The following is a 12,200-nucleotide window of genomic DNA, read 5'->3' as shown; positions in this document are numbered from 1 at the left end:
GCTTGAATAATGCTCTTGCCTCCACAGAAAGCCAGTGAAGATGCACAAAAAAGGAGAAATGACATCGAGTCTTCTCTTAAGTCTTTTGATGCAAACCCCATACTATTTTTTGTCACTTTTCTAGTCTTTTTATGTGCTTAGTGAGATATGGTCTTCATAACTGAAACAGTACTCCAAGTAGGACCTAATTAATGACTTGTACAGGGGTATCAATATCTCCTTTCTTCTACTGATTATAGCTCTCTCCATGCAACCTAGCACCCTTCTGGTCACCTCCTTGAGATGCTCAGCACTATCATTCTACTTTCTCCTCAACTGTGCTTATCAGTGGTTGTCTCCCTTGTATCTCATACATCTGCATACAGATCTGTCTCATGAATATTCATTGTGGATATCCCAAAAACCTTACTGGCTGGGGTTCTTCCAGGATCAGGTTTGGGAACCACTGCCTTAGACCATTCTTCTAATTTTTGTAGATATCTTCTCATGTTTTGTACTCCATCTGTGGTGTCTGCTCTGTTGGATATCTTTGTGCCATCAGCAAAAAGATAAACCTTTCCTTCTAACCCTTCAGCAATGACACTCACACCAGTTCTACGGCTGGGGCAAGAGCGGGCTGAACATACGGGCAACTGTGCAGTGCAGAGGGCCCTGAGCTTCTCTCTCCCCCTGCACACTACAGTCCCCTGAGCCTCAGTGGGCCCTCCCAAGGCCTTCTTTGAGGGGTCCTTGTGGTCTAGTGGCCTCTTCAGAGACAGGAAAGAACTCCACTATTTCCTGCCCACTGCACTGCTCTGTTTAGCACTGTCACATTTTCAAAATGACTGCCAAGACCTATGAGACTGTTGCAGGAAGTCTTGGCAGCCATTAAGAAGAAGCAGCGGTGGTGCCGGGTAGAGCACTGGTGGCAGGCATGAAAGAATGAGATTCTTTCTTGCCTCCTGAAGAGTCCATTGTACCACCAAGACTCTTCAAGGTATGGCCAGGGGGTGCTAGAAACAAAAGCGGGGGCGGCAACAGCAGGGGGCCCGGGGGGGAGCAATGACTGTTTCTGCCAGTCTGCCTCTGGGCTGGGGTAAATACAAGCACCTAAATTTTAGGTGCATTGATAACTAGTTATGCTAGTATTCTATTATGGAACCTAAGCACCTAGGTTTTTTTTATAGAATAGGGTTCCTACCACATACCCTCAAGGCACTTTATTGGAGGTGCCCAGTTATAGAATTATTCCCTAAGTGCAAAGCCTGTGTGCTAACTATTAAGGGTGTTCCCATTAGGTTCCCATACTGTTATCACAGAGAAAAATATTATGCGGTAATGGTACTCACAGATAGTCAGTGGCATACCTAGGTTGGCTGCCACCCGGGACGGGTGGCCGCTATGCCCCCCCCGGCACATCATCCCCTCCAAAAGCGCATCATACCCCCCCTTGAAGTGCATCACCCACCTTTCCCCAGAAGCACATCATCCTCACCACCTGGGGGTGGATGGAGCAGTCGTGCAGCTGTCAGCTTTGCTGGTCCCCTGCCCTGGAGCAGGAAGTAATGTCTGAGGGAGCAGGAAACTGACGGAGCCGACAGATGCACAACTGCTCCGTGTACCCCCTTGCTGCCTGCACCCGGGGTGGACAGCCCTGCCCTTGGTACACTACTGCAGATAGTGCACTTATTAGAGTGTTATGTAATTTATCTCATTTCTGAAAATGCATGGCAGTAATACTACTACTACTACTTAACATTTCTAGAGCGCTACTAGGGTTACGCAGTGCTGTACTGTTTAACAAAGAAGGACAGTCCCTGCTCAAAGGAGCTTACAATCTAAAGGACAAAACGTCAAGTTGGGGCAGTCTAGATTTCCTGAAGAGAGGTATAGTGGTTAGGTGCCGAACCCGACATTGAGGAGGTGGGCTTTGAGTAAGGATTTGAAGATGGGCAAGGAGGGGGCGTGGCGTATGGGCTCAGGGAGTTTGTTCCAAGCATGGGTTGAGGCGAGGCAGAAAGGGTGGAGCCTAGAGTTGGCAGTGGTGGAGAAGGGTACTGAAAGGAGGGATTTGTCTTGAGAGCGGAGGTTACAGGTAGGAACGTAAGGGGAGATTAGGGTAGAGAGGTAAGAAGGGGCTGTAGATCGAGTGCATTTGTAGGTTAGTAGGAGAAGCATGAACTGTATGCGGTACCTGATCGGAAGCCAGTGAAGTGACTTGAGGAGAGGGATGATATGAGTATATCGGTCCAGGCGGAAGATAAGACGTGCAGCAGAGTTCTGAACAGACTGAAGGGGGGATAGATGGCTAAGTGGGACACCAGTGAGGAGTAGGTTGCAGTAGTCAAGGGGAGAGGTAATGAGAGTGGATGAGAGCTTGGGTGGTGTGCTCAGAGAGGAAAGGGCAAATCTTGCTAATGTTATAGAGGAAGAAGCGACAGGTCTTGGCTATCTGCTGGATATGCGCAGAGAAGGATAGGGAGGAGTCAAAGATGACTCCGAGGTTGCGAGCAGATGAGACGGGGAGGATGAGGGTGTTATCAACTGAGATAGAGAGTGGAGGGAGAGGGGAAGTGGGTTTGGGTGGGAAGACAATAAGCTCGGTCTTGGCCATATTCAGTTTCAGGTGGCGGTTGGACATCCAGGCAGCAATGTCGGATAAGCAGGCCGATACTTTGGCCTGGGTTTCCGCAGTGATATCTGGTGTGGAGAGATAAAGCTGGGTGTCGTCAGCATAAAGATGATATTGGAAACCATGAGATGAGATCATGGAGCCCAGGGAAGAGATGTAGATTGAAAAGAGAAGGGGTCCAAGGACAGATCCCTGAGGAACTCCAACAGACAGCGGGATGGGGGTGGAGGAAGAACCATGAGAATGTACTCTGAAGGTATGGTGGGACAGATAAGAGGAGAACCAGGAGAGGACAGAGCCCTGGAACCCAAATGAGGACAGTGTGGCAAGAAGTAAATTGTGATTGACAGTGTCAAAAGCGGCGGATAGGTCGAGGAGGATGAGGATGGAGTAGTGACCTTTGGATTTGTCAAGGAACAGGTCATTGCAGACTTTAGATAGTGCCGTTTCTGTTGAGTGTAGAGGGCGAAAGCCGGATTGAAGCAGATCAAGGATGGCATGAGAGGAGAGAAAGTCAAGGCAACAGCTGTGAACGGCGCGTTCAAGTATCTTGGAGAGGAAGGGTAGGAGGGAAATGGGGCGGTAGTTGGAGGGACAAGTAGGGTCAAGTGATGGTTTTTTAAGGAGTGGTGTGACAACAGCATGCTTGAAGGTGTCAGAGACAGTTGCAGTGGAGACAAAGAGGTTGAGGATATGATAGATGGAGGGGGTAACAGTAGGAGAGATGGTGTTAAGTAAGTTGGTGGGGATGGGGTCAGAGGAACAGGTGGTTCATTTCGAGGAGGAAAGAAGATGGGCAGTTTCCTCTTTGGTGATGTCGGGAAAAGAGGAGAAGGAGGCCTGGGTTGGTTGGTTGAGGGAGTGGGTTATAGGGTGAAAAGGAGGAGAAGGTTTGGTGGTGAAATCTAGGTTGATCTTCTGCACCTTGTCGCGGAAGTAGTCAGCCAGTGATTGAGGAGAGAGTGAGGGGGGGGGGGGGAGCGGAGGGCACTTTGAGGAGGGAGTTAAGGGTGGCGAAGAGACGACGAGGGTTAGAGCTGAGGGAATTAGTCAATTGGGTATAGTAGTCCTGTTTGGCGAGGAATAGGGAGGACTGGAAGGAGGATAGCATGAATACGAAGTGATAAACAGTAACAGGGGTGAAGGTGTTTTACCATTCTATGAGGCAGCAAAATTGGTATAAAATAGGCACAAACAGCACACAAAAATAGAGAGATGGAGAAGATTTGAACCTAAGTAGAGAGCATAAAATGAGTGCATAAAATAGACAAAAATTAGTAAATATGAAGGAAGAATTGTGATTTCTGTGTTAGACCACTTGAATATATGGAAATAAGAATCAACAATCACATTACAGGTGATAACTTTTTATTAGACAAACTTAGGGGCTCTTTTACTAAAGTGTAGTAAATTTTTGCACGTACCGTGCATTAGTTGCAAAAACTAGCACATGGTAAGTGTGAAGTCTGTGGGATAAATGCAGGAGATGTGCCTAGCATCTGCCCTGCATTTACTACATAATACAGATGCTTGCTGCTTGGCACCATTTTGCCTGCAGTGGCAGACAGCATGAGTTCCCCTACGCTATTTTCTACTACAAGTAACATTGTATGGGCTCACTCAAAAATAAATAATTAAATATCACAACAGCACTGCTACGGTGGTGCACCTCCCTCAATCTCTCCCAAGCATCTGATTCTCCCTTCTGACACCCCCCAATCTTGCATCCTCCCTTCAGACACCCCTCTGATTTTGGTATATTTCCTCCTTGAAACCTGTGGCTTTTCCAGTAGGGTTTAGCTGAAGTACAGGTATTTCATCCACTTCCTCTAAGGAGGTATCAAATGTGTAAATTTGGAAGCTTGTAGCAAGGCTGGAATGTTTTGTGTCTGGTTGTCGTTCACAGTGGTGGCATTTGGTTGGAGACACAACTATTAAGATCTGAGTTAGACTCCAGAGTAAAACAACATTGAAAGGCATCTCTAGGCCCAGTGTGATAGATTGGATAATATGGATAAGCTATTTAAATCTTTTATGAAAGACAATATATTGAATGGACATTTAAAAAAAAAAAACTATAATTCATATTTCATGAACTTCCCAGTATGTAAGATGATTTCTATTGAGGAAATGCTTACATGGTGTTTCTTGGATATTTTATGTATCATTCAAACCTCTCTGCTTACTTTTTTGCTTCAACAAATTTTTATTAAAGTTTCATAATGGGAAAACAGAATATGCAAACCATAAATTTCTCATATCATCAACATATATGGTGTAAATTACAAAGTCAATTCTTATCTCCCATATAAAAATTGCCCCGCCCCTTCTATAACTTCGCCACCTAGATCCCAAGAATCCTCCCATCTTCTACAAGCAACATCAACTTCATCCAGTCAGATATTCACTATGGTTTCTTCAGTGCAAATCTCCCCACCATTTTGAATTCAAACCCAAACCCATCCTCTACCCCCATTCATCTTTTATCCTGTCCAGTGTTGTATTGAGGCCGAATCATCTTCATTTCTAGCAAAGCAGCCTCTCCACTTAACTGTAAGTCTTTCCATCTCGCTAATAATTGCATTCAGTCCATTACAGATGATCCCATAGAGTGTTTCCACTGCGCTGCAAACTCACACTTTGCTGCTGCCACTATGATATGCTTTATCCAATGTTGCTAGCGAAGACCTCTTCTGTTCCCCAGAGCCAGCAAACAAAACTGGGGGTTAGCATAAAACTCAGTATCTAATACCCTTGACAATGTCTGTGTCATCCCTGCCCAATTTCCTCTGAGTTTTGAATATGACAACCATATATATAAAAAAGTCTCCGCTTCCTCCTCACATCTCCAACATAGATCTGAAACTATTGGGAACATAGCTTTTAACAGTACAGGGATATAATACCATTGAGTAACAATGTTATAAGCATTTTCCTGCACCAGAACACAGGGCAAAGCTTTCTTGGTTTCAAAAGGATGGCTTTCCATTCACCCTTAGTAAATTCAATACTCAAATCCCATTCCCACTTTAACATAAACTGAGTTTCTGAAATTCAACCCCTAGAACTACTTATATATCAGTGAAATGGGGCCCTTTAACTTCCCCAAAGCTACTCATAAATCTTCCAATCTCTCAGTATCTTCAGGGTCTTCCTTTAACCATCCCTGAACATTTGTGAAATGTTGTATCTGTAAGTGTGGTAAGAAGTTTCCAGTGAATAAGTTATAGTGTTCCTGTAAAACTCTAAATTCTACCAGTTCCCTACAATCCAATAATTGTCAAAAGTGCATTATGCCCTCCTTCTTCCTCTGCACAAAAACCCTCCTCTTTCCCAACTCCAAAGGTGGATTCAAACCTAATGGGTGCTACTATAAGGACCCCCTTACCTGTCCCCCCAAAGCCTTTGATGTCCCTCTTTTGGATTTCTGCCACCCCCCCCCCCCCCCCCACACCGTGCATTACTCTGCACTTCTTGGCATTAAACTTTAACTAAGTGTTGCAACAAAAAACCATAAAAACTAACTGTAGTGATATATATTTTTTGTCTTTTTTAAAATATGCTTGTAGTGCTCAGTGACTGGGTATATCCTGCTGGGCTGACTGGCAGTCCTAAATTGCTTCATACCCGACCAGACATCATAGCACCAGTACCTCCTCCCTACCTCTAATCCTACAATAGTAATATTGGTGAGGATTCTCATACTTTAACTAAAGTTTCAAAAAACTCCAGAATAAGCCTCAGCGTTAGGTGGGTTACTTATCTTGGTGTTATGAAGAGGTGATAGTTGATATAACTTTGTCCAGCTGGGGCCCCAGTCTCTTTGGTGATGTGCAATAAAATAAAAGTGCCTTAAAGAATGTTCTCTGTCTTCATATTTTGGTTCCCTACATGCAAGCATGTTTCGCTGGAGAGCGTCTTCAGGGGAACGCTATTCTGAAAATAACAAAATAGATGATCAAATTAAACTAGTGTCATGGTCACAAATCCAATCTTATATTTTAACAGTGTTATAAGCAATCAAAAATCTAAAACTTGAAAAAATCTTTTTAGGCTAACCTGTGGCGGGAACAGCCCAACTTCTAACTTCAGCCGGCTGGGATGCTAGTGCATGCGCAGTGACATCGCTCCTAGCCACTCCCCTTCCTTTTAAACATTATGAAAGGTGTGTCACCGCCTACCAATCAATCTCTTTGTTTAGACCATACAGGCTCACCATGCGCCATTGATTATGTTTTTCTGGCCTTTTTGGCCCCCCACCCTAGACTATTAAATATCCACTATCCAATATATAGAGTGAGGAAAGACCAAGGCTGCATATGAGAAAGGTAAACTACTTTATTTATGAAGTACAAATCACATGATACAGTTTCTCATGGGAGAACAGGCAGTACTGTTACACAAAAGTGTTAGCTGCTTCTGCCCTTCTCCAAAGTAAAGCTTGGACACTGTCACTTATATACATTCATCTTTAGCAACAGTTCAAATGCAGTTTATAGTATAAAAAACTGATGAGCACTTCTCGGAAAGACTAGTCAGCCTCCCATAGGAGTGATCTTGTTCCTGTTTCCAGTCATCTGTTTGCCCTGTGTCAATAAATCATATTGTCCTGTTTCTGCACCCTTGTCCTTCTCCTTTTGTCTGCACACAAGGGTATCTGCACATATCATGAGCTCTTTTTTTTTTTTTTTTTTAGTTTTAAAACGTTTTTTATTGGAACTACATCAAAAGTAACATTCTAACACATGTGACTATGTACATTGCATATCGAACCTTGGTACAGTTGAGTAGCCTGTCATGAGCTCTTGAGTCACACAGAAGTCACTGAGGCCTTGGCCTATTGATAACTCAGGCCTGAACCAAGGTTCATGGTTAAGCCAATATTGTATATTTCTACAATTAAGCACTGCTCCTTATGTATTAATGCTGACACCACACCCCTCCACTACTCAATGATATTTGATGTAAAACCACAAATAGAAGGTCTTTTCCTCATGTTTAGCCTGCACCCAGTGCACTACTAGGGGTGCCTCCTTCTTCTGACTGCACAGGTTACTCAAGTGGTCTGCTATACGTTTTTTGATTCTGCGCTTGGTCTGGCCAATATACCACTTGGCGCAGGAACAACAGATCCCGTACACTACTTGGGAGGATTCACAATTAGTGTTGTGTCTCAATATGTAATCTTTTCCTGTGACCGGAGTCCTAATCACAGAGGTAGTCCATGCGGGTTGACAGTACACACATCGGTGGCATCTGTCATGGCCCCCCTAATATCAAGGGGTGCATGCCCATGTCTCTTCTTGAATAATTATCCCAAGTTGCAGGCCCTCGTGTAGGCAAAACATAGATCTGATGGTATGTCGTGTAATTGCAATAGTGGCCAGTGTCAGCGAATGATGTTCTTAATGCACTTAGCCTGCGCAGAAAAAGGTAGGATGCACACCATTTGGCCCTGTTGCTCCTGGGCTGCTGTGCGAGGTTGTAAAAGCCATTGTTGCTGGGCATTTCTTGCCCTCTTATGGGCTTTCTTCAGTACCTGTTTAGGATAGCCCCTCCGTCTAAATCTGCGGTATAAATCAACTTCTTTGTTTTAAGTAGCATTTCCTCTCCCTTCCCATATGTAGGAATAATTTCAGAAAAAACTGCAGTCTGAACAAATGACTTGAGTCCATCCCTAAGCTTCTGGAACGCTCTCTGTGCTCTAAACTTGCTATTGTTGGCCAGCTCTTTTGTCCTCAGGTGTACTACAATATCAGTATTAGAAACCTTACTCTCTTTTCAGATCACATTCAGTATTTGGTTGGTATAGCAATTCACTAGGTTGGGTCCTTTGGAGTCTCTCAGCAGTAAGAATTTTCTGCTTTATGCTAATCTATCATTATTTTGGGGATGTCTGTTGGATTGTGTTACATTCCTTGCCTCTGGTTCCGCACCAGTACTTCTTTTCTGAGCATCATAATGCTCCAGTGCAGCAAAGGAATTATTTAGGTGCAAAGGTTGGGATGGTGGATGCCTCTGAGTCACAGGTTGTAATCTACCTAAGCCTACTGTGACCCTCTGTTGCTTTATTCTCTGTGGTAGTGGTGGTGGTAAATTGTCTGGGAATTGGATAATCCTGGATGCTTCCTTAATTGTAGCCAGTTCCTTCTTGAGGTTGTTGATTTCATCTTTCATAGTTGATATTTGGAGTCAGATGGGGCAAGTTCTAAGGTTCCGGATGGTTCTCCTTAAGACTAAGCACAACATATATTGCATTGAATAAAAGTCATGTTGATATGATTAAGAAGAGTGAAAGGGTGAACTGTATTAATGGATATGAATGAGCAGGATTGACCAGTGTAGGGTTTATTGAAGATACTTGTCTCTTGATTTCCCTATATAGAGAGGGACTATAGAGTCAGGATGAAGACATATATATAAACTTTTAGAGGTCAGAACCTCTGCAAGAGAAAAGGGAGGTTTTTTTTTGTTTATTTTTTCTTTGTAAGATAGATGGAGGTAAATTTAGCAGGTTATCAAGGAGATATTAAGAGAAGGACACACAGGTAAGAGTAAACTAGAATCTATGAATCAAACCAGACAATAATCTGAATATTCAAAGCTTAGCTCAGGCAGCACTCAAAAGCAAAAGGATGCAGCTGCCATTTCAATGGTAAGGAAACAAGAAGATAATCGGTCCACAGTATCCACAATGAAGCAAAAGAAAAGAAGCAGACCTTGTTGAAGAAAACACAGTGGCCCTTTTACTAAGCAGCAGTAAGCCCAACGTGGACTTACTATTGACTAAAATGGAAGTACCACTGGGCTACCACAGCAGCCTGGCCGTAGTTCCCTCTGGCACTGCAAAAATATTTCAGTTTTTGTAGTGCCAGTGTGTACCCGGTGTTAATCGGGCAATGCCGCACATGGCTTGGTTACTGCCAGGTTAGCGTGGGACCCCTTACTGCCGCCTCACTGGATGGTGGTAAATGCTCCCCCCCAAAATGGCTGTGTAGCAAGTGTTTCACTTGCCGTGTGGCCATTTCTTGAAAAAAACCCAAAGACCTACCTTTTACCCACTGTCGTAAAAGGGGGCCTCGGCATACACCAAAAACACGTGCAGATGAAAGCTTAGGCCCCCTTTTGTCATAACTTTATAAAAGGGCCCCACAGTCTTTAATGAGTTGTATTGATGCTCCCAGGGTTCAACCCTGGGAGCAACAATGCAACTCATTAAAGACTGCTTTCTTCAACAAGGTCTGCATCTTTTCTTTTGTTCCACTGCTATTTCAATTACAGTGTGGAGTTGAGTTGGAAAACAAACAGGCTCTCCTTCATTGTAGTAGGACCAATAAGTAAATATAAGTGGAGCTTGGCTTGGGGACCAACTAAAAATGAGGAAGTGTAGAGAGAGCTGCTGAGTTTGATAACTCAGTGGTGCTCTGTCTTGTTCCATAAATGATGAAACGTAGTGTAGTAATACTGAAATTTTTTATCATCAGGAATGTTATGTAAGTGAGTCTAAGGGTTTTAGATTGTTGGGAAACCTATCTGACTATATGAGTGCAAGAAATATTGAAAGGAGGTGATGGGAAGACTAAAGAAGTGGCAGATGCAGGCTGGGCATATTAGGGTTTAAGATTGATTTTCAAAATTTACAGTTCAATTTCTGGTTTAAATATAAATGATTTATTATATGTTAGTTCTTATAGTGCTCTGGAAGTGGTGGGAGGAAGAGAGGTATGGGAAATCATGTCTAGATACTAAAGACCAAGGTTGGGGGCAGGCAAATGTTGAGATTTCTTGAGGAAGCCTGCAGCAGTATTAACAAGAAAATAAGGGGTCAGGTAGCTCTGAAGTCATATATTGGGAGGTAGCTAAACAATCTTAAGAGGGAGAGTTTTAGGATATGTAGCTAGCAGGTGGAGAAAGTGAAACATGAGCTGTTACGCCTAACAAAGGAATAACAAAAATACCATAGATTGCAAGTTATACAGGTGAAGACTGATTGCAATGCTCAAGTGCTAAATCTTAAAAGGCAGATCATGAGACTCGCACAGTGGGCTAAGAATAGCATATTTTATTATAAATATAAATTATACTGCTGGGGATATAGGAAAATCATTAGCCAATTTTGTCTCTCAGACAAAGCAGGTAATCACTAAAATTAAGAATTCAGCAGGCCGGGTTACATCAAAAGCTTTGGAGATTGCACAGAATTTTGTAGAGTTTTATAAAATGCTATATAGTCAGGAAAGAAGTGAAAAGATCAAAGAGAGACATTTTTCAAAGCCTTCAGCTTCCATCTCTCAAAGAACTTAAACAGACCTATCATAGCCATAAAAATAAAGGTAACTGTTGAAAAGTTAAAACTGGCAATTCTGTAGGACCAGATAATTTAGGAGTGGAATTCTAGAAAAGATTAACTGACATTGTGGTGGATTCTTTGAGGGCTATGTATCAGAATGTGCTTCAGGCTAATGCTTTGAGGCCTGAGCAGAGTTGAACATAGTTCCAAAAGTTGAGAAAGGATTAGGAGAAACTAGGTTCATACAGGCCCATATTATTACATCAAGACATAAAATCATTAAGCTCCATATTAGCAACCAGGTTAAATAAATACTTACTATGCTTAATTCATGAAAATCAGGTGGGATTTGTCAGGAAAGGAGTGTTTCACTGAGTATGTTAAAGATGCTGGCAATGTTGCAGGTGCAGCAAAGGCAAGGGGAGGAAACATCGATGGTGAGTCTAGATGAGAAAAATCCATTTGAAAAAGTGCTATGAGATCATTTGATCTTGGTCCTAGGAATGTATGGAAAAGAAGGGAATAAGTAGGTCAGTGGTTTGTATGACAGACCAACAGTGTAGCTGATAATTAATGAGCAATTCACTCAAGAGTTTCTGCTGCAGAGAAAAGACAAATGTGTCCTCTTTCACTACTGTAGTTTATACTGTGCCTGGAGCCATTGGTATTAAGATTGGAAAGGATAAAGAGCTCAAGTGAATCAAGATAGAGAATAGAGAGATACATATTAATCTGCATGTGGACAAAATATTACTATTTATGTTGAGGATAGTGCTTATTGACCAGTTTGAGAGTTTCAGGGGGCTCAAAATAAATTATGAAATCCAAAGATATGGTATTAGGGAAGGGGGGGCAGTAGAGTTACCCATGAGGTGAGTAGGGGACAAATATTATGGATTTAATCAGCATGTGATGTATAGCATTTATAGAGAAATGTGAAGATATAAGATGACTATGCAGAAAGTGAAAAGGGCTGCTCCTCTCAAAGTCTGGAAGATGTGCATTACTAAAGATGATTATGATACAGAAAATGTTATATGTATTGTAAATTGTTCACCTTTGGATACATAATAAAGAGAGTAAGCTGTGTAGAGGCATGGTAAGGCAGTTTAAATAGGTGGGGGAGCCCTCAAAATTGGATCTTGAAAAAGGAAAGAGGTGATGTTCCATTGCTTGATTTGCTTCGGTCTTTACTGAGGAGGATGTATGAGTAAGAGACCCACCTGTCCCAGAAGTGGTTTTCAAGAGTGACAATACGGAGGAACTGAATCAAATCTTGGTGACATACCGAGCCACATT

The 12,200-nt window shown here is 42.7% G+C and overlaps 1 protein-coding gene across 1 annotated transcript in view; it reads left to right on the top strand.

Annotated features, from left to right (window-relative positions):
* The window catches only part of RYR2 (ryanodine receptor 2), a 908,577-nt gene that overhangs the window by 562,402 nt on the left and 333,975 nt on the right, over positions 1 to 12,200 (top strand). The window lies entirely within an intron of this gene.

This window comes from Microcaecilia unicolor, chromosome 3 (genome assembly GCF_901765095.1).
Source record: "Microcaecilia unicolor chromosome 3, aMicUni1.1, whole genome shotgun sequence".
Taxonomy (NCBI): domain Eukaryota; kingdom Metazoa; phylum Chordata; class Amphibia; order Gymnophiona; family Siphonopidae; genus Microcaecilia; species Microcaecilia unicolor.
This window is presented reverse-complemented; position numbering and strand designations above follow the sequence as displayed.